Genomic DNA, 22,292 nt, shown 5'->3' on the forward strand with positions numbered 1-22,292 from the left:
TCTCTGAATCTTTGATCTCTGCAAGCTATTTCCAGGCCGTTCACCAGTGTGACCAACATCCGACTGTCACTTACTTCTCACAGAATGCTGCTGGCAACGGCAGTGCTACTGAGAATCAAAAATCACATTGCTTGTTCTCAGAACCTCTGTGCCCTAACGTATTGACTACAGAAGGCTACTGTTTGAAAAATGTCCAGAGAACAAATACGAAATATGACACATTGAATGAAAAAATGGAGCTAACGTCACATTCCTTGGATACTAGAAATAGACTAGAAACCTTACAATATTTATCTCAGTGAACGTCGGTCTGGTGATGTTATGCAGGCCATGGGGAGCATGTGATAACATGCAGTACGTGAGTTGACATTCGCATGTTGGCCGCATCACAGTCTCGTGCTGGGAGTGGATGTCATCAGACGGGGCAGGGATACGTCTTAGAATTTATGATCTTGCCTTGGATCATTATGTGCACATCATGAAACGTACTATGGTGCCAGGTGTGAGGACACTTTACCCCAATGAAGTGATCAAGTTTGAGCAGGACCATTCAGCAGTTTACTCTTCTCGAATCGTTCAGCAATGGTTTTCACAACAGGCTGACGCCGACCTGGTCGACTGACCTCTTCGAGACCGGACTTGAATTCCACTGAGAATATGTGGGGTAAAATTAAGCGTCACGTGACCTGACGGTGGCTTGACAATTGCCCCGCACACAGCCGACCAAGTGTAGGAGCTAGTGCTGAACACAATGGAGGGCCTCACAAACGATGAGATATTTTCAGAGGTTGATTACCTTCGTGTGTCATCGGACGAGCAATGTTTGATGGACTTCATAATAGCCTCATCCTTGTTGCGAAATTTTCCCGTTTCACATTACTCCACCTTATATTACGACAATTGATATAGCTGTATGTATGTTAACGGGAAATCTTCGTGAAATCATTTAAATTTTATTTATTGAATTTGTGTTTTTTGACACTTAATATATGTAAATTTGACAAACAAGAACAAACAGGTCAGTTTCAATCGAAAAAGAAATTAAATATTTTCTAGAACGCTGCTCTAGGAAAACAGCGATCTCAGGTGCATCAATAAAATTTACTAAGAACACTCTTGATCCCATAAATATTTCTTTTACACTGGTGACTAGTTTCAATCTATTGGACTTATATCATCTTCAGACCTTGTACTCCATGGATTGGATGAGCAGGCTGCTCTAGAGAGATGTAATCGGCTGCGCAATTAGATCTCTCTAGAGCAGCCTGCTCAGCCAGCCCAGCTGCTGTCGGCATCGTAGAGTACAATGTCTGAAGATGATCTAAGTACAATAGATCGAAACTGGTCACCCGTTTAAATAAAATATTACTGCTGTCAAGATCGTTTTCAGCAAATTTTATCGAAAAAGAAATGGTGTTAAATATGGGACAGTTAGCACCTCCATCCATTTGCTCCCTGTGGTCTTCTTACTGGTAAGGGACAATGGACAGACTCCCTCTCAGATGCCTTGCAAGAACCTGAGGTCTTCTTACTGGTAAGGGACAATGCACAGACTCCCTCTCAGATGTCTTGCAAGAACCACAGTCGGTATCGTGTTTTCTCCGGTTGTTCCACATCCGATTTTACCGATGCGAACTAACTGTTCTGGAATGCCTTCCATCTACCTGTCACTATGAAAATCGTGTTTGTGAGTCTTGAGTCTTTCGGGCTTCATTTGGGTCAAGTTTCTTTAGAAAGCCAGTCGCCTTTTCCTCACACACGTGACGATGTCCTTTTGGTGTTGGTCAAATCGTCGTTGTGCCGGGTTCTGTAGGTACATTCCTCTTTTCCTACAGGTCGTAGAATCCTCCTCAGGTTCTTCCCTGCCTTGATCTCCAGTTACCTGAGTAGGCGCTTCCTGGTCATTAACAGGGGTTCTGATGCGTACACAACGGACGGTTTTACTACCGAGTTGTAATGTCAGAGATTCTTACAGAGGCACTTGGACGAGTGCAGGAGACCTTTCAAACTTGGTGCATTTGGTGTCTAGCTCTGGTTTGTAGAGATCCACTCTCCTAGATACTTGACTGCAGGCACTCTTCTTACGTGGCTGTCTTCTAGTAGAGTTTTAGAGGGGGCTTCTAAGGTCATGAATTCAGCCTTCTGACGACGAACACAAAGACAGTCTGAAGTGCTGCACTGTAACGGCTCTGTAGATTTAAGTAGCCTCCTCTATATTCTTAACTAGTCAGGTGATGTCATCGCAATAGCTAGGCATGATAAAATGAGGCTATCTTTCTTGCACCCAACCTTACATTCATAGAGAGAGAGAGAGAGAGAGAGAGAGAGAGAGAGAGAGAGAGAGAGAGGAAGTATGGACTCCCCCATTATAACGTCTGTTGAATGGAGCGAACAGTTCATATCACTCACCGACCAAATACAATTAATTTTCGTAGTCTTACTGTAGACATAAGTTTAAACTTAAGAGGAATAATCTAGGATGTTTCAGCTTTGAAAATCTTCGATGTCTATGTAAGACTGGTTGTTTTTACTTATTTGTATTGAGAATATGTCCTTGGTACATATAATTCGATTATAGTTTAGTAGATCGGATAAGTTTTGATGGAGTCCGTCCTGGAGGTTCAACTGTCCTGGAAACTGTTTCATCTTTCCCTTATTTTATTAATTATACAATGACGTTCTGCTTTAGTGCACTAAAAGGACCAGACACATCGTATTCTTCGTTAAACTCATTGTCCTTTATACATGTCTCCAAGAATTGAAACACCGCCGCATATATTTCTGTTATAAATGTGTCCTCCCTTCCGTGCCTAGGTTGTGCCGCAATTTTTGACCCACACTGGGTCACGACCAGGAAACAACTTTTAGACTTACGACATGAAACGGGGATCCTCCCAACATATAACGCTATTTACTCTCACAATTGAGTTTCCTTTGATTTTTCACAAGAACAAGGAAAGAGTATAAATCATAATAGTATTTTTTCTTTGCCTATGCCTGAAGGTCCAAATCAGGAGATACCACTGGTACCTCTATTCGTAGAGTCATATGCCTTCTGGATATCTACTAGCACAGTTACCCATGTATAATCATCCCAGCTTTTGCAGGTGAGGATTAAGAATTTGTATCTGTTCTGCACAAGATATGTTGATAAAGAAGCCAGCCAGGTATTCACCTAACTTCCGGTCTAGCGGTGTGGTGGCGTAGTTAGCTGGCGTAGTTATCAGGGCTGCTGAGAGGATCTTGTGGGTAATCTTTCTTATTACCCATCTAATGCAGCTGATGAATTACAACAGATGTCCATCCTGTTGGTAAGGACTCTATTATCCATATGTCATTTATGATCTGTTGGATGCTCTGCAAGGACAGTAGATCAGTTTAACACCCCACCTGTCACTTATCTGGTTTTGGTGTGTGTTCACCCCAGGTAATTGACTAACACATCAATAGAGAGTGCAAAACTGCCGCAATGTTGGATAACGCTAAGAAAGTAATAAGGCCCTGTGACTGCTGATTGAACTGTGGTGGCAGTGTTGACATTAATTGGTTCAGAATTGATCCCTTTTAATTGAGAAGGGGTGCACATTGATGTTATATTCAGCTATTGAACACCAGATGCAAATGTTGAACATAAAATTAATTAAGAAAGTGACTTGGGATTTCAACTACTTGATTGGAAACAGATGCAGTCGTTTAGCACAGATTTATTTTAACTCATGACCTTCAGTCATCACATTACATGACTCTCCTAACAGGCAGTGGTAATAAATTGCGTTTGCGTGGAGTAAAGCGCGATAAATCAAAAGTAATTCCTATCGACTGACCCAGGTGTAATGCGAAGTGCGAGAAGAATTCTGCAATACACGGCCCATGAAACCCTCATGAAAACTTTGCCGACGTGATCCAACAAATTAATCAGTGCCGGAGCGGGCGCAATATCACCAAATTCAGCGTAGCGGAGTGGTGTCATTGTGTGGACGTCGGCCGACCTCGTGGTGCTGCAAGGCTGCGCTCGTCTATTCACTCCTAGCTATCTTGCTCAGTACATAGCTGAACCAAAACTTCCTATCTCCAAGCTCAATCGTTCCATTTGCTAAGTCTTAAACTGCAGAGATGTTCACTCTTTCTCAGGCAAGCTGAGTAAAGAACGCCACGTCCGCACTGTAGGCAAGCTGGGAACAGAAGTACTCTACGGAGACTTCTCACAGTCCGCTCTTCACCTCGGTTTCCCCTCCAGCAAAATCACTTACGCCAATTGCAGCGCAAGTCGCGTTAATTATGCTGACCAATGCCGGCTCTGGGAAGTGAACAAATTACCACAAAATTTCCCTTCCTCTCAACTTCTGCTATTTAGCTCCTCCCAGGCCACCCATCAAGTTTAGTGTCTGCACAAACACCAATTTTTCTGGAATTCTGACTCCCAGGAGAGTACTTCAAATTCCTTGGTCCTACGTTCCCATCAGAGGCCGGCGTATTTCATTCTGTCGCTTTTCACCTGATTTACTTCAGGCTGTGCAGACCGTGAATTCAGCGAGAAGTTGCTATAGTCACGAACACGCATATTTTGACCTCTGTTGACTGCTCCACCGTAGCTTTGCGCGGCGTTCTCGCATGTTTCACTGAAAACGGGATGACAGACATTTATCAACAGGCATATAAGTTCTCTGTCTGCTTCCCGGTACACCAGCGTGCGGTCAACCACTGACTCACTGTCACTCATCTTAAGGCAGCAGGAGTCTGCGCCCCGTTACCGCATTCTCAGAGCTTGAGCCGCCCTAAGCTGCCTATTGTCGCTTCCCTTCGCCGCTACCCCGCCAGCCAGCCACGGTCACTCTGTATACTTCCCTATGATAAACTAGCCTCTAGTAAACCGACACGTTTCTGCAAAGTTTTTCATGTTGTGTGAATTACTTTAAAACCATCACCCAACATTAATTATTCCAATATGTCCATACTATACCCTCTACAAGATGCATTGTGCCTTATCAGTCATTTTTTTCAACCCTACTATTTGCTCAACGTGAGTTAGGTGATCTTTAATGACTTCATGTAAGGGGCATAGTTCTTGCCATCTTACACAGTGTGTTGTCACGTCTCTGTTTCTACACTATTTTCATCTGAGGCTTCATTGTTCTTGAAACCTTTGATGATATCCTCTATTTCTTCACTCGTGGATGGTTGAGAATTGGGAGGAGGAGGAGGAGGGGAAGATTAAATAAGTGTCCAGCGTCCCGTCGACAACGGCAATACAAGCTCGGAACAGAAGGTTGGAGAAGGAAGGTGACCTTGCCATTTCAATGGAATCATCCAGAACTTGCCTTAAGGGGCTTAGGGAAATCATGGAAAACTTAAATCATGATGGCAGGACGCGGGATTGAAGCGTCGTCCTCCCGATTGCGAGTCCAGTGTGCTAGGTACTGCGCTACCCCTCTGGGTGAGAATCAGGATTCCTGAGGGAAAGCCAATGGAACATCTCTCTCATTACACTCCTTTCTGTTGAAGAGCTTCTGAAAATAGTCTGCAATAATGCTGGTGCAATCCTTGTTGAAAATTGTGCCTTGATTCGATATCTGGCCTGGTTCAGCAACGTAATTCAGTTCTCCAATGAAAAGGCAGTCTCTGTTGCTGGTATTTATTTTAAAATCAACGTGGATCACGCTAGTGGTGCATCTTCAGAATTTCTGTAAATTACTAATAACGTATATATTACATGTAGTGACCATGAGCCTATCCAGTTGTTCAGGTAGGGTTTCTCATCTGGCCCGTGGGGAAATAGGGCGGAAACTATGTACAGGATCGGCTGCCTCTTGAGTCGTGGTACAGTCTGTTGAGTCGTTTCTCTGTAATCTCTTTTCTGCCTGTTGCATCAATTCCTGAGGTAATTTGTCTTTGCTCTACGGATGCTATTGGATGTACTTTGCTTTGCATGGCGAAGACTTCATGTTTGGGTTGATTCTAACGCTTGTTCCAGCCGATCCAGGTTTTGCAACTTCCTTCAATGGCCTGATCCACTGTACTGTCTTCGTTGGGTGACGTGGGGACAGTAACGAATGAAACGATTCTTCTGCCATTAGTAGTGTGTTGAAACTTGGTATCTTACAGGTGTTTTGATGATTCGGTGTTCTCAAAGGTTGCAGCTTAGTCGTGACAAGTGACAGGAAGCGGTCAGAGTCTATGTTGGCTCCTCTTAATATCCTGACATTCTGTAATTATTTCTGCTATTGACGTTCTGTAGCCATATGATCCACCTGTAATTCGCTAACATATGGTTTGGGCTCTCCCAGGTTTCGGCCTTCCTCGGTGAGTGAAAGCTATTGATTTTTTAGGACCATATTGTATTTGTTACAGAGTTCTACAAGTTTTATCTCGATTACCATCTTATCTCCCAAATACAATACTTACTTCGCGACATACATTTGCCCAATCCTTGTTTGTAAGACTACGGTTACAACAACAGAAACATTTAAATTAAATGTCAGTGATTGTTTCCCAAACAACACTGAAAAAAAATTTCACACTTTTGGCTGTAGTGCTACAAATCGACTTTCATTCATGAAGAAACGTGTTTGGATGTAGTCCAGGCTTGTTTCCTACTTCTTCATCATCCAGTCGGAGTTTGTTCTCCTTCTCTACTGATGTCAGTGTCTAATATTCGGCCCTTCAGCTTTATTCAAGTGGCTCACTGAAGTCTGCTCCATTGGGGACAGTCACAATGATCCCCACTTTCTTGACTGAAAGTCGCTCTATGTCTTTCTACATACCAGTCTATTACGACCAGCGTCCTCGATAAATTCTTTTTCACACTCCATCTTTTTCACACTTAGCCTAGAGTAAATGATTTCATTCTCTTTTTGGCACTTACTTCCGAAAAACGGTTACAAGGTAAGTTGTTGTCGTTGTGGTCTTCAGTCCCGAGACTGGTTTGATGCAGCTCTCCATGTTACTCTATACTGTGCAAGCTTCTTCATCTCCCAGTACCTATTGCAACCTACATCCTTCTGAATCTGTTTAGTGTATTCATCTCTTGGTCTCCCTCTACGATTTTTACCCTACACGCTGCCCTCCAATACTAAATTGGTGATCCCTTGATGCCTCAGAATATGTCCTACCAACCTATCCCTTCTTCTAGTCAAGATGTGCCACAAATTTCTCTTCAATTCTATTCAATACTTCCTCGTCAGTTATGTGATCTACCCATCTAATCTTCGAATTCTTCTGTAGCACCACATTTCGAAGGCTTCTATTTTCTTCTTGTGTAAACTATTTATCGTCCACGTTTCACTTCCATACATGGCTACAGTCCATACAAAAACTTTCAGAAACGACTTCCTCACACTTAAATCTATACTCGATGTTAACAACTTTCTCTTCTTCAGAAACGCTTTCCTTGCCATTGCCTGTCTACATTTTATATCCTCTCCGGCCATCATCAGTTATTTTACTCCCCAAATAGCAAAACTCATTTACTACTTTAAGCGTCTCATTTCGTAATCTAATTCCCTCAGCATCACCCGATTTAATTCGACTACATTCCATTATCCTAGTTTTGCTTTTGTTGACGTTTATCTTATATCCTCCTTCCAAGACACTGTCCATTCCGTTCAGCTGCTCTTCCAGGTCCTTTGCTGTCTCTGACAGAATTACAGTGTCATCGGCGAACCTCAAAGTTTATATTGCGTCTCAGTGGAATTTTTCTTTTGTTTTCTTTACTGCTTTCTCAATATAGAGATTGAATAACATCGGGGACGGGCTACAACCCTGTCTCACTCCCTTCCCAACCACTGCTTCCCTTTCATGGCCCTCGACTCTTATAACTGCCATCTGGTTTCTGTACAAATTGTAAATAGCCTTTCGCTCCTTGTATTTTACCCCTGTCACCTTCAGAATTTGAAAGAGAGTATTTCAGTCATTATTGTCAAAAGCTTTTTCTAAGTCTACAAATTCCAGATACGTAGGTTTGCCTTGCCTTACTCTATTTTCTAAGATAAGTCGTAGGGTCAGTACAGCCTCACGTGTTCCAACATTTCTACGGAATCCAAACTGATCTTCCCCGAGGTCGGCTTCTACCAGTTTTTCCATTCGTCTGTAATGAATTCGTGTTAGTATTTTGCTGCCGTGGCTTATTAAACTGATAGTTCCGTAATTTTCACAACACCTGATTTCTTTGGGAGTGGGATTATTATATTCTTCTTGAAGTCTGAGCATGGTATTTATTTTAATACAGAGATTTCAATGATTATATAAAAAATTAATAAAGAATCCAACTAAATTTAGAAAACCTAGGAGCTGATAAATTAATATCTACAAAACCACACGAATTATTGTGAAGTAAGTGTGTGTGCTAATATCGTGTGTTATGTCATTAACTAAAATTAACGGTAGCCGTATGGAAGAACCCTATTTAAATAATTTTTGAATTATTGGTATAAATACGCTTTAACTTAAGACTGCATACAGCGTGATTTTTTCCACACAAACTCTAGGGACCGATGAGAGGATATGGAACAAAAAAGGTCTAATGTACTTATGTCCGGAAATGCATGGTTTCCATGCTAGAGACTACGTACTCAATCAGAGTTTCTTACAGAGACTGCGATCTAAAATGGGCTGTACCGTGCAGCCACAGTTACAGTATGTGTTGAAAATGGTTTCCATGAGCTTCAACGCATGCATGTACGCTGTAGCATGTTCAGTCTCACGCGTTCACATCGGCCAGGCCGCATCCGAACATTATCAAAGGCAGTATGAATTCTCTGCTCCAGCGTCTCCACAGTTGGAATGGCGTCTTCATGCACGATACTTTTGAGATGGCTCCATAACCAGAAATCGCACGGGTTGAGATCCAGTGAACGAACGGGCCATGCAGCTGTAGTCCCTCGTCTGATCCATCAACCAAGGAAGACACGATTGAGATGAGCCGGCACGTTACCGGCGAAGTGGGCTGGTGGAGCACCATCATGTAGCAGCCACATAACCCTACGAATCATCAATGCCACTTCTTCCAGCAGGGAGGGGGGGGGGGGGGGGCAAAATAACCCGCAAGAGACGCCGATAGTTCCGGCCTGTTAGGCGATAGAGAGGGAAACTGGTCCTTCAAAATATGGTCGCCAATTATCCCGGCTCAAACAATCCGCACCAATGCTGATGATTAGCTGTCACCATGCTATGAGGTTTGTGCATACTATCTCACGACGACTGTTATGAAAACTGATTGATACCACTTCTCGTAAATGTGGCCTCATCTGTGAACAGGATGGATGACACAAATCCCGAAATCGCGATTGCCTGATGAAGAAAACTAGTGACAAAACTGATCCCGATGTGGCAGGTCTGTCGCTAGTAAGCTCTGCACACGCTGTAAGTGATAAAGGTAGTAACAATTGTCGTGGAGAATGTTCCACAAATCCATCTGGTTCACCATGTTCTGGCAGGCCAGTTGTCTGGTACTGACACGGTTGTCGCCTTCCGCATTGTTAATCACATTTTCCTCCTAGTCTGGCGCCCGAACATTTCGGATACGTCCTTCATTATTTCCTGCTTTCTCAAACGACCCTGTCTCAGACAAATGGCGAAACACTATTGGAAACATTAAATGCTGTGGTTGTTGTCGGTGAGCCGTAGTAAAATTTGCTGTTTTGAAGAGCGCGCCGCAGCGCGTAGTGTAAAGCAGTCGCCCTCCGTTTTTGGCGGTGGCGCCGCTGTGGCAATCGCAGCTTTGGTGTCTCCCTCTGGTGGGAAAGGGGAAAAGTTGCCTGTTCACGTGCATTTAAGGGGAGCTATGAGCTCCACAGTGGTCAGTCAGTCTAAGTGTCAGTCTGTCAGGCTCGGGCAGTCTGGTCAGTCGGTCAGTCGAGGAGTCAGTCAGTCTGAGTCAGTCAGTCTGAAAAGTGTCAGTCTGTCAGACGGGGAGTCTGAGTCGGACAGTCTGGGCGAGTCTGGTCAGTTGGTCAGCCAAGTTAGTCTGGGTCTGTCTCTCGTCCGCATTGGAGAGGCGGTTAGTGTCTGTCTGTCGTCCAGAGTGCTAGTATGTGTTAAGCCGCCAGTCTGCTCGAGTTTGCTCAGGAAAAGGGCATATGCGGTTGGATCGATCGGTTGGTCGGTCGCGCACTGTGACACAAGATGACTGGTAAGCCTTGAGCGTCGGCGCATGTGAGGTCCCCACGTTGAGTCCATTGGGCCGCACCGTATAGAAAGGGGTAGTGGCTTCGCGGCTGACACGACAGCAACAGGAGTCAACCTACGACATCGGTCTGGCTGGTGCGAGCTGCGACGCCGTGAGACGGGAGATCGGCGCGCCTTCCTGCGTCCGTTGAAGCGGCTGGCAGCGGAAGGTTAGGGAGAGTGTTGGGGGTGCTGCGCCAGTGCATCGCCAGGCATTACAGGAATTAAGTGATTGGAGATATGTTGTTTCAGTTACTTGTTAAATTCTACTTGTGTTCTTGGTCAGTCTCTCGTCCCCCAGATTGCTCGTTTGTCTCTCGTCTGTATTTGTTAGGCAGTTAGTGTCTGCCTGTCTGTCGGTCTGCCGTACATTAATAGCTGCCTCTGTCATGTTTGTCGGATTCGGTGTTAACGAATTTATAGAATTAAGGTAAAGGCAGAATTCCTGAAATATGTTTTTATCTTGCCTATCATCTTGCGAGGCGGTATATGTGTAACGTAGAGCATGTTGTACACTTTATGTGAGTCTGAATTCCATGGGTTTTATTTAAATAGTCATTTTTATAAAGTTGCCATCCTTCCACCGTAAGAGCCCTTTTAAAAACAAATTGCACTTTTGATGGAAAATAAGTTCTTAGTGTGAGTGTTTGTACCATTTCCATCCCTCTTACGGGGTGCATAGTTGATGTGTTTGTGTGAGTTATTAAAATTTGTAGTTTAAAGTAATTTGGTGTGTTGCAGATTTCCACCAGCGTAGTTTTTCAGAGGTCGTTGTGAGCAGTCGTGACTACGGCCGTGTTGGAGCGGCAAGCTTCTCAGCCCGAAGGCTCCTACTGTAACAAAAAAATTTTTTATTTTGCCTCTGAATAATTGTAACTTGATATTTCGAGGGTGCTTTAATGCTTATAATTTTAAATCTGTTTTGAAAAAGCTTTTATGAATAAAATTTCCATTGGTTGAAAATTAATTTTTTTCCATCAATTACTCCTTGGCAGCTACTCCCACGCTCCATAGTACGTTAATGTTCTTGATGAATCGCTAGTAAATAAAGTAAATTCTTTAAGAAAAAAAATTGAAAGTAAAATTTTCTCGGTTCAGTCGGCGGGGATAGGTCTCGTGAGACAACCTTGCTTCACGCCTCTTGTTGCCATTTCCTTTCCGTAAGTAAACATCACGTCGGCAAGCTCTCGATTCATATACGGAACCATTGTGTACAATACTGTATCACATCTACAACAATGTGAGTCAGGAAGAGAAGTGAATCGGACACAGCATTACCAATTACTATGGCAGGAAGGGGCGCTAGGGCACGGCGTATGAGGAACAGTACCAGCCTCTCGGAGGAAACCATGCGTATTGTAGCTGTGGCTGCATGGCACAGCGCGTTTAGACCGCTGTCTCTGTAGCTGTGACTGAATGAAAGGTCTCTAGCATGGAAACCATGCAAATTCGGACACAAGTTCATCAGGCACTTTTTGTTCCTAGAGTTTGTATACGGTAGAAAAAATCACCCTGTATAAGACCGTGAAATAAGATGGTGTGGGAGTTGTCATGCCCTTTTGTCAGTGCGTAGCAGTTAAAGCTCTGTCAGTAATTGACACGTAGCTTTTTACACTTTCAGTAACGTCTGCCGTCCAGTGTATTTAATTAAATGCCTTCTTGGTGTTTCCTTACAGGATCAACAAAATAACGGAATAACAGCAAATTAATATTTTTGCATAAAGTCCGACTATTTCAAATTTTTAGGTTTTGGGTAATCATCCATTGATGTTCCCTTTATTAATAATAGCCAGTATAAGACAAATGTTACTGAACATTGGTTTCATTATTTATAATACTATTTTCGTGAATTTTGTGAAATTTAAAAAAATAACGGTTCAAAAGGCTCTGAGCACTATGGGACTATCAGTTCCCTAGAATTTAGAACTACTTACACAAAACTAACCTAAGGACATCACATACATCTATGCCCGAGGCAGGATTCGAACCTGCTACGCCGCGCGCGGTGGTCTCGCGGTTCTAGGCGCTCAGTCCGGAACCGCGCGACTGCCACGGTCGCAGGTTCGAATCCTGCCTCGGGCATGGATGTGTGTGATGTCCTTAGGTTAGTTAGGTTTAAGTAGTTCTAAGTTCTAGGGGACTGATGACCACAGATGTTAAGTACCATAGTGCTCAGAGCCATTTGAACCATTTGAATCTGCGACCGTAGCAGTCGCCGGTTCCTGAAGCGCCTAGAACCGCTCGGCTACCGCTGCCGGCTGTGAAATTTATTGAACAGATTAAATCCCTGCAGTAATTAAACAGTGAGCTTTTCAATATTATTAGGCCGAAACATTACACAATGTTCTGTTGCTCCAATAATTTTTCCTCTCTAATGTATCTCCAATAGAAGGTGACCAAGTTGAATGTCTTGAGGATATCCATTCAACTAACCCCATTTTCTGGTAAGCGTTTTCCACAGATGTTTTTCCATTTCAGTTCTTTTCATTACTATCCCAACTCTTACTCTACTCTGAATTATTTACTTCCTTGTGTAACACCGGATTTCAAATACTGCCAGTTTTTTCTTCTGTGTTTATGTCATTCCTATGTCCAATGCGCTCTTGTTGAATAGATTTTCTTCTTCTGCTGCGATACTGTTCTGATGCACGCTCTTTCTTCCAAAACAGCAGATTTCTTCCACGTTTTCTCCTGTATCTTTTGTTATTTCTATTTGGCGTTTTTAGATATGATTGTAAATATGATTATAGGCGCATTTTCTTTTTTTTTTTTAGTTTTGATCATCTTATTGTGTTAGGGGACTTCAAAAAGTAAATAACACATGTCGTTCCATGCTAAGACCAATGTAGGGAAAGTGTGATGCATTGTCGTAAGAGAATGTGTGTTCTGTGTTCTCTGCAGCCACACTTCTTCTGCGGTAAGGTTAACAGGAGCGTTACAGCGAGTGAATGAAATGGCGCAGTGACTGGAAACATACTCCAAAAGTCGAAATACGATGGACAGTACGATCATTGTGGTCTAAACGTCTGAAAAGGAAACAGATTCACCATAAAATTCTGGCGGCTTATGGACCAAAGGCAATATCGGTTCCAGGTACAGCGAAATGTTGCCATGCATTTTACATCTTTCGGTTAAATTGAGAGAACATCTGAGGAGAAGGTTATTTTCCTACGTTGAGGGCATTCACTCTGTGGTTTCTGATTGACTCCTTGACCAAGGAGCGGATTCTTATGGCCGTGGAATTGAACGACTGGTAAATCACTTGAACTGTTGTTACAGGATCTTGGTGATTATGTTGAAAAATAATATCATGTATCTATGCGAATTTGAAATGTACTGCAGCAGTCAATAAAAGTTACTTGGCCTGCTATAGTTATATGTAACTTTTTATCTGAAGCCCACCCCCTCCAGCCCGCCCCTCCCTCCTTTACATTATATTATTAATGTCTGTCTGCATAGTATGTAAGTCTCGGCTGCCATAATATATTGGCCATAAAAATTGTTACACCAAGAGAAAATGCAGATGATAAACGGATATTCATTGGACGAATATACTAGAACTGACATGTGATTACATTTTCACGCAATTTGGGTACATAGATCCTGAGAAATCAGTACCCAGAAGAACCACCTCTGGCCGTAATAACGGCCTTGATACGCCTGGGCGTTGAGTCAGAGCTTGGATGGCGTGTACAGGTACAGCTGCCCATGCAGCTTCAACACGATACCACAGTTCATCAGGAGTAGTGACTGGCGTATTGTGATAAGCCAGTTGCTCGGCCACCACTGACCAGACGTTTTCAATTGGTGAGAGATCTCGAGAATGTGCTGGCCAGGGCAGCAGTCGAACATTTTCTGTATCGAGAAAGGCCCGTACAGGACCTGCAACATGCAGTCGTGCATTATCCTGCTGAAATGTAAGGTTTCGCAGGGACCGAATGAAGGGTAGAGCCACGGGTCGTAACACATCTGAAATGTAACGTTCACTGTTCAAAGTGCCGTCAATGCGAACAAGAGGTGACCGAGACGTGTAACCAATTGCACCCCGTACCATCACGCCGGGTGATACAACAGTATGGAGATGACGAATACACGCTTCCAATGTGCATTCACCGCGATGTCGCCAAACACGGATGCGACCATCATGATGCTGTAAACAGAACCTGGATTCATGCGAAAAAAATGACGTTTTGCTATTCGTGCACCCAGGTTCGTCGTGATGCAGCGTCAAGGGTAACCGCAGCCATGGTCTCGGATCTCATAGTCCATGCTGCCGCAAACGTCGTCGAAATGTTCGTGCAGATGGTTGTTGTCTTGCAAACGTCCCCATCTGATGACTCATGGATGGAGACAGGGCTGCATGATCCGTTACAGTCATGCGGATAAGATACCTGTCATCTCGACTGCTAGTGATACGAAGCCGTTGGGATCCAGCACGGCGTTCCGTATTACCCTCCTCAACCCACCGATTCCATATTCTGCTAACAGTTATTGGATTTCGACAAACGCAAGCAGCAATGTCGCGATACGATAAACGGCAGTCGCGATAGGCTACAATCCGACCTTTATCAAAGTCGGAAACGTGATGGTACGCATTTCTCCTCCTTACACGAGGCATCACAACAACGTTTCACCAGGCAACGCCGGTCAACTGCTGTTTGTGTATGAGAAATCGGTTGGAAACTTTCCTCATGTCAGCACGTTTTAGGTCTCGCCACTGGCGCCAATCTTGTGTGAATGCTCTGAAAAGCTAATCATTTGCAGATCATAGCATCTTCTTCCTGTCGGTTAAATTTCGCTTCTGTTGCACGTCACCTTCGTGGTGTAGCAATTTCAATGGCCTGTAGTGTACTTTCTGTAATCTACGTCACTTTTTGCCGGAAACAGTAAAAACCGAAAGATAGCCGCAAAAGTGTTTTTTCGTGGAAAAGACTTTGCTCTGCTGCTCCGGAGGAAACTCAATTTTGGAATATGACTTGACCTCGCTTCTGTGGAAAATGTACGACTTCCTCTTGAGCGATGAGCTTGGTGAACAATTAAAAGCTTGTATCAGCCACAAATACTTCGCAATGTCTGTCTACACTCATTTACGACAGTTGGTGCAAGCCTTCTACAGATATGTTGCAGAACTACTGTATGCTTAGCTGTGGCCCTAGAAAAGGGCTTGTATATGGATGCCTCTGGTGTGAAAGGATCAACCGTCATTTCTTGGCGCCCAGTGTTCGCCCGATTGCACTTGTCAATCGCAAATTTCGGGTGGGCTCCTTTCATGTACCCTTTCCCTCTGAGAAATAGGAAAACAACCCGGCAGTTAAAGATATATGGTCAGGAGCTAAATTTTAATTCTGTGACACTCCAGAATACCTAGAAAGAACACTTGACAGATCTTTAACGTTCAAAAAAACGCTGCATGAATTTCAAATCGAAAGTCTCCACCAGGAACCACCTACTGAGAAAACTGGCCGGTCACAGTGGAGCAGTCAAGCGGAAACTTCTGCAGTGGCTTACGTTACTCCACGGCAGACTACGCCTGTCCTGCCTGGTAGAAGTCAACACATGAGAAACAGGTGGATATTTCCCTAGAAGCTGCTTGAAAGTCGAAAGGCTCTACCACCTTGCAGGAGTTGCACCACATCTTGTTCGACAACAAATAGCAGTAAACAGCAGGGAAATAACGATACTGGAGCGGGAAGAAACGCATCCCATGCATGGGCAACATTCCTACCCACAATGATTAACGTTAAAATGGCTCTGAGCACCATGGGACTTAACATCTATGGTCATCAGTCCCCTAGAACTTAGAACTACGTAAACCTAACTAAGGACATCACACACATCCATGCCCGAGGCAGGATTCGAACCTGCGACCGTAGCAGTCGCGCGGCTCCGGACTGAGCCCCTAGAACCGCTAGACCACCGCGGCCGGCGATTAACGTTAAAGAAAAATTTCCTCAGAACATCGGAGAAACTAAGAACCATTGATAAAGAAGTCAGGCCACAACTATGGAGAGCTGAGACATCTCAATCCCTTGGCCGGAAAAGACTTTCAGAATCTTTACCACATGGTCATATGAAGATTGGACAATCTGGAAATCTTTGAATGGGCTGAGGTCAGAAGTAGGCAGATCACGGGTTAACCTAACAAAACGGGGATACATTGAGAAAAACAAAACCCAGTCTGACTGTGGGGAAGAACAGACTGTTCAACATATGCTTCAGTGTCGACTGTGTTCAGCTACCTGCACAGAAGATGACCTCTGCCAGATTACCTAAAATACGCTAGAAGTGGCCAAATTTTAGTCAGAGATTATATACATTATGTTGATCTGTCAACAATTGTATACACTGTGATTTACTTATGTTTCTGACACGAGAATAATAAGAACTCCCATGGATTTGAAAAAGGTTCACAGTTAGGCTAGCCACGCATTAGCTTAGTTATTCAGCAGGAAAGATAGGGAATCGGACAAAAGTATCTGTACGTGCCCGTTTTGTCGAGTATTGCGTAGTTAAGAGCCGTGACCCGAAGGCAAAGCGTCTGCTGCCAGTTTAGAGGGGCGACACTTTCTCTGAGTCTTTCATGTCACGACCGTCCGATAGAGGAAACCGGGTTATATGCTTTGCAGGGCACAAGAGCACTTGAGTATTCCTTAAATCAGTTCGCTGAATATATCGCCATCTGGCCCTGCGCGGTCCTCAAAATCCTGACTAAACTTTCCTATGTTTTGTTTTCCACGATGTTGTAACTAGTACACTCTCTTTTGAAATCGGTCCTAACCCATTTTCTGTATTTCCAAAATGCTCAATTTTTCCCTCGTTTGGACCCGGATAATTACATTTGCTGTCTTTACCTGCGGCTTAAGTTCATTGCCAAATAAAATGAGATCCTGCATTGGCATGGTAAGTCGTTATCCGAAGAGAGAGAGCAAATGCTGGTTTGTAATAAGGAACTTCAAGATTCATATGTAAGCATACTCTGAGTTGCGGCATACATGACAGATACACTGATTACTTTTCTGCGAAGGCAGGCACCGTACGTAATAAAACGGCGAGAATTTTCTGTTCTTCTCTTTTTATTTTCTCCTGGTGCAGTTAGTTCCTTGATACTGACAAAAAATGGAAATGCTAATCTTTAACTACCACCCCGCTCCCACCCCCATTCACCACCACCACCAATAACAACAACATCAAGATCTGAAATTCAAGTAAACGATGACAATAAAGGAAAATTGTCGCACTGCTAACCTCTCTTGTGAGAACAAATTTCTAAGCCTTGTTTCTCAAAACTTCTCATTTAGGTCTGATAAACTTTGACTGTCTTCTGTTGATGTTTTTGCAACACCCCTTAACATTCGTTAAGCGTCCTCAGTTATAAATACCATGGCGCTTGGTATAGCCTACGGATAACTAAAATGGCTCTTTTGTTCTGTAAGGTGCTAGCGTATATTTAAACCGATAACGCTTCCAACGAAACAGCGTTTATGTTTCGTTAGATCCGTTTTATCTCATGGATTTACTAACGTGCTGTCCTATTTTTCTCAGTACATAGGTCAAATGTTGTCACAAAGGAAGCTGAAGTTACACACGAAAGGTGAGACTATAGCTTATTCATATGTTGTCATAAAATGTAGTTCCACGACTGCATGAAATTAGCACAACACGTCATGTGGATGTATGGAAAAACCAATTATTGAAAATAATTACTTTTGTACAACTTAATAACACGCTGAATCCCAATCGATATGTGTCGTATAGACTGTATTATGGTAACTGTATTAATGAGAATTATTATCTATGATTTTCATATGTTCAGAGGACACAATGTACTGTCCCCATCTCTTGTTTGTCGTGTCTCTTGTTATCGTAGACGTGATAACATCCATATCAGGTCTGTGACAGTATACGTAATGAATTAACTGTTAAAATAGATAATTGTTTAAAACTAATTTTCATGCCTTACATACATAGTTTCGTCTGCCCTGACTCAGCTATCTGCATTATTTCAGCACTCATAGCAGGCAGACGGCAAAACAATTCGGCAGCGCCTGATCAACCAGATCGCCGCCATCAAGCGACAAAACTGAATTTAAACCCTTTTCTTTCCCGTAGCGCTCATATTAGCGCAAAAAATACTAATACCTTCTTTCACAGGTCTAGGCGGACCTGGCGCAGCCAATATTTTATGTTTTTACCCAGGTAGGTAGACTTTATATAACTTTTTGTACTGGTGGCGTGACTAAGTGCAATGAAAAGTCATTACGATAATTTTCTCAGTTGAGTTGTCTGTTGTTGTTGTGGTCTTCAATCCAGAGACCGGTTTGATGCAGCTCTCCATGCTACTCTATCCTGTGCAAGCTTCTTAATCTCCCAGTACCTACTGCAACCTACATCCTTCTGAATCTGCTTAGTGTATTCATCTCATGGTCTCCCTCTACGATTTTTACCCTGCAAGCTGCCCTCCAATACTAAATTGGTGATCCCTTGATGCCTCAGAACATGTCCTATCAACCGATCCCTTCTTCTAGTCAATTTGTGCCACAAATTTCTCTTCTTCTCAATTCTTGTCAGTACCTCCTCATTAGTTATGTGGTCTACCCATCTAATCTCCAGCATTCTTCTGTAGCACCACATTTCGAAAGCTTCTACTCTCTTCTTGTCTAAACTATTTATTATCCATGTTTCACTTCCATACATGGCTACACTTCGTACGAATACTTTCAGAAACGCCTCCCTGACACTTAAATCTACACTCGATGTTTACAAATTTCTCTTTTTCAGAAATGCTTTCCTTGCCATTGCCAGTCTACATTTTATATCTTCTCTACTTCGACCATCATCAGTTATTTTGCTCCCCAAATAGAAAAACTCCTTTACTACTTTAAGTGTGTCATTTCCTAATCTAATTCCCTGAGTATCACTTGATTTAATTCGACTACATTCCATTATCCTCGTTTTGCTGTTGTTAATGTTTATCTTATATCCTCCTTTCAAGACACTGTCCGTTCCGCTCAACTGCTCTTCCAAGTCCTTTGCTGTCTCTGACAGAATTACAATGTCATCGGCGAAACTCAAAGTTTCTTATTTCTTCTCCATGGATTTTAATCCCTACTACGAATTTTTCTTTTGTTTACTTTACTGCTTGCTCAATATACAGATTGAATAACATCGGGGATAGGCTACGACACTGTCTCACTGCCTTCCCAACCACTGCTTCCCTTTCATGCCCCTCGACTCTTATAACTGCCATCTGGTTTCTGTACAAATTGTAAATAGCCTTTCGCTCCCTGTATTTTATCCCTGTCATCTTCAGAATTTGTAAGAGAGTATTCCAGTCAACATTGTCAAAAGCTTTCTCTAAGTCTACAAATGCTAGAAACGTAGGTTTGCCTTTCCTTAATCTATCTCCTAAGAAAATACGTACGGTCAGTATTGTCTCACGTGTTCCAACATTTCTACGGAATCCAAACCGATCTTCCCCGAGGTCGACTTCTACTATTTTTTTGCATTCGTCTGTAAAGAATTCGTGTTAGTATTTTGCAGAAATAGGATGACAGAAACGAAATGAGAACTGAAGGTAATCCAAACTGTTTGCTACTTAATTTCGGTAAGTGGTTTCACATGGAATTTTGTGTTATAATGTCTACGACGTAGTGTGTTAGAACTAGCTCAGATGAGTACTATCACCTGATTTTAAAATCATGCTCTTGTGCTAACGAACGTAGAAAGTATTGTTAATAGCCATAATTCGTTCCAGGATTCAGTGAAGTAATCCTGTGCCAAGCTACGTATCTAGGCTCCAACTCAACGAAAATATATTAGCCGCAATTTCTATTAATGAAATATAGCAGATCCAAAGAGGTAAATAATAACGAAAATAAATAATCAATAGTCATTAAAATATTTTCTCAGTAATAATAACATTTTTGGAGACATTATAAGACGGTGGGTAAATTTAGTGTCTCTGTGCTGGTGACCTTAAGTCAGGGACACTTGAATGTTAGGAGCCAACAACACAGTAAAGAGAAAAAAAATGAAGATCTTCTTGTCGCCAGGGGGAGGGGGCAGGGGGCGGCGTTGTGGGTTCCTACAGCTGTTGCCTCACCTCGCATCTCTGTCGCCATTCTTCCTCATTTTCTTCTATTCCTCCTGTCTCCATCACTTATTGAATAGCTCTCAGCCATCCTTTTAGAAGTCTTCTTTTTGTTCCAGAAGAATGCCGTCACGGTGTCCTCTTTGGCCATATGTCTTCTGCCATTCTTTTGACATTCTCTAACCATCCTGGTTGTCCTATTCTATCCATAATACGAGTACTATAATGGGTGTGCGTACTTTCTTATTTCTAATGTGATTAATGCTCTTTTCAAGTGGTCTATTCCAAAATCTCTCTTTCTATTACTTCCTTTGAGTTTCTAACATTCACTCGCACAGCTTGTTATTGGAATTGTGATTTGTATAATCTTTAAAGTCGTTTTTGAGGACCAAAGCAAAAGATTTAATTTTCAGCTGACCGTTCTTCCCTGGTCCATTCATATTTTCCATCACGTGTTAGGGTACTACCAAGGTACTTAAACTCTTTACACACTTATTGTCCGCCCATGTCCAAGTTACTTCTCTCCTCTTTGCAACATAGACATTTCGACTGCTCAGAATTAATTTTCAAATCTCACTTTTCACTTTCTTCCAGCAACTCCCTGAAGAAGTAAGATACATCCTCTTCAACCTTTCCTTCAACGACCTGATTTACAGCATATATAAGTGTGTGCATGCTTTGGTTCCCTGCTTGAAATAGTCCCATTGCCCATGCACTCTTTATAACAGAGATCCAGTGCCTTGTGTACACACATTTTAAAGAGGATGGAGACACCACAGCATCCTTGTTCACTCCATTAGTTATTCTGAAGGCCTCTCTAGAAATTCACTTTGCCCGCTTTAATGACACATTCTGCGGACTTGTTTAGTGCCACAGTATCATATGATTTCTCAAGATTTATGAAGAATAAGTGACTGCTTTGATTCCTTTCCATTCTTTTCTCCGTGATATTACTTGGGATAAAGATGTTATGACCTGCATCTTCTAAAACTACTTCGTTCTTCCACTTCAGTCACAATCTTCTCCATTTTTGATTTTTAAATCCTCCCGTACAGCTTGATAACTGAAATTATGACACTTAATGCCACCATAACTGCTCCACACTTTCTTACTTCTTTTTTTATGCATGGGGCTTACACAAAGTTCTACTCTGCTGGAATTTCCTCCCCACAGCACTAACATTTATTAAATAAATTGCTTAGATACATATACGAAATTCTAGGACGTTGGAAATTACCCAGTTTTCATAATAATAATAACAATAATAATAATGCATCTTTCAGAATCCCCTGTAAGTAACCGTAGTATTATTAACAAAAGCAAGTGCTCAAATAATTGATGCAGATTAAAGAAGTAAAAGGTGCACAGCTAAATTCTCCGAAAGAAAGGTCCCAGATTCGGATCTCGGTCTGGCAGACGTTTCACTCTGCACGAAATTTCAGATTACATTTTGCTATTGACAGCTTATTGTGTGTTACTATTGGTGATAGCGACAGTGAATGGGTTTTACTTTATTTGACGCCACAGTAGAAGTTTAATTTGTTACGAAAAATTTAATGATATCTGAAGGTGATCAGATGTTCGAAACCAGCAATAACTATATAATTATTTTATGAGCAGATCTTGACTGTTTTAAAATTCGTAGCTCGGTCCATTTCCTCATGATGATAAAATATCATGGAGATAAGTCATCGAGTCCTGTCACCTAATCGAGAGAGTGTGATGCAGTTGTCCTGATTTCCCAGTAAATTCTTAGAGTTAAATGATTGTAGGCACACTGGACAAAGGATTGGTCACGCTAAAGAGACATCTAAGACACAGCAAAGCTGCGAGGACGGGGCGTGACCGTAGCTGACTTGCCCGTGAAAGCAAAAGGTGCCGAGTTCAAGTCACGGTCCGCCACACAGTTTTAATCTGCCAGGAAGTTCCAATATTTTACCGAGTCACAGCTTGTCTCAATGTAATGTGCATTGTGTTGGGCACTTTGGTCTCCGCAATAGGTGATCGTCGTAACTGTGCTGCTCGGAATAAGTATTATACA

Source organism: Schistocerca americana, chromosome 8 (assembly GCF_021461395.2).
Source record: "Schistocerca americana isolate TAMUIC-IGC-003095 chromosome 8, iqSchAmer2.1, whole genome shotgun sequence".
NCBI lineage: Eukaryota > Metazoa > Arthropoda > Insecta > Orthoptera > Acrididae > Schistocerca > Schistocerca americana.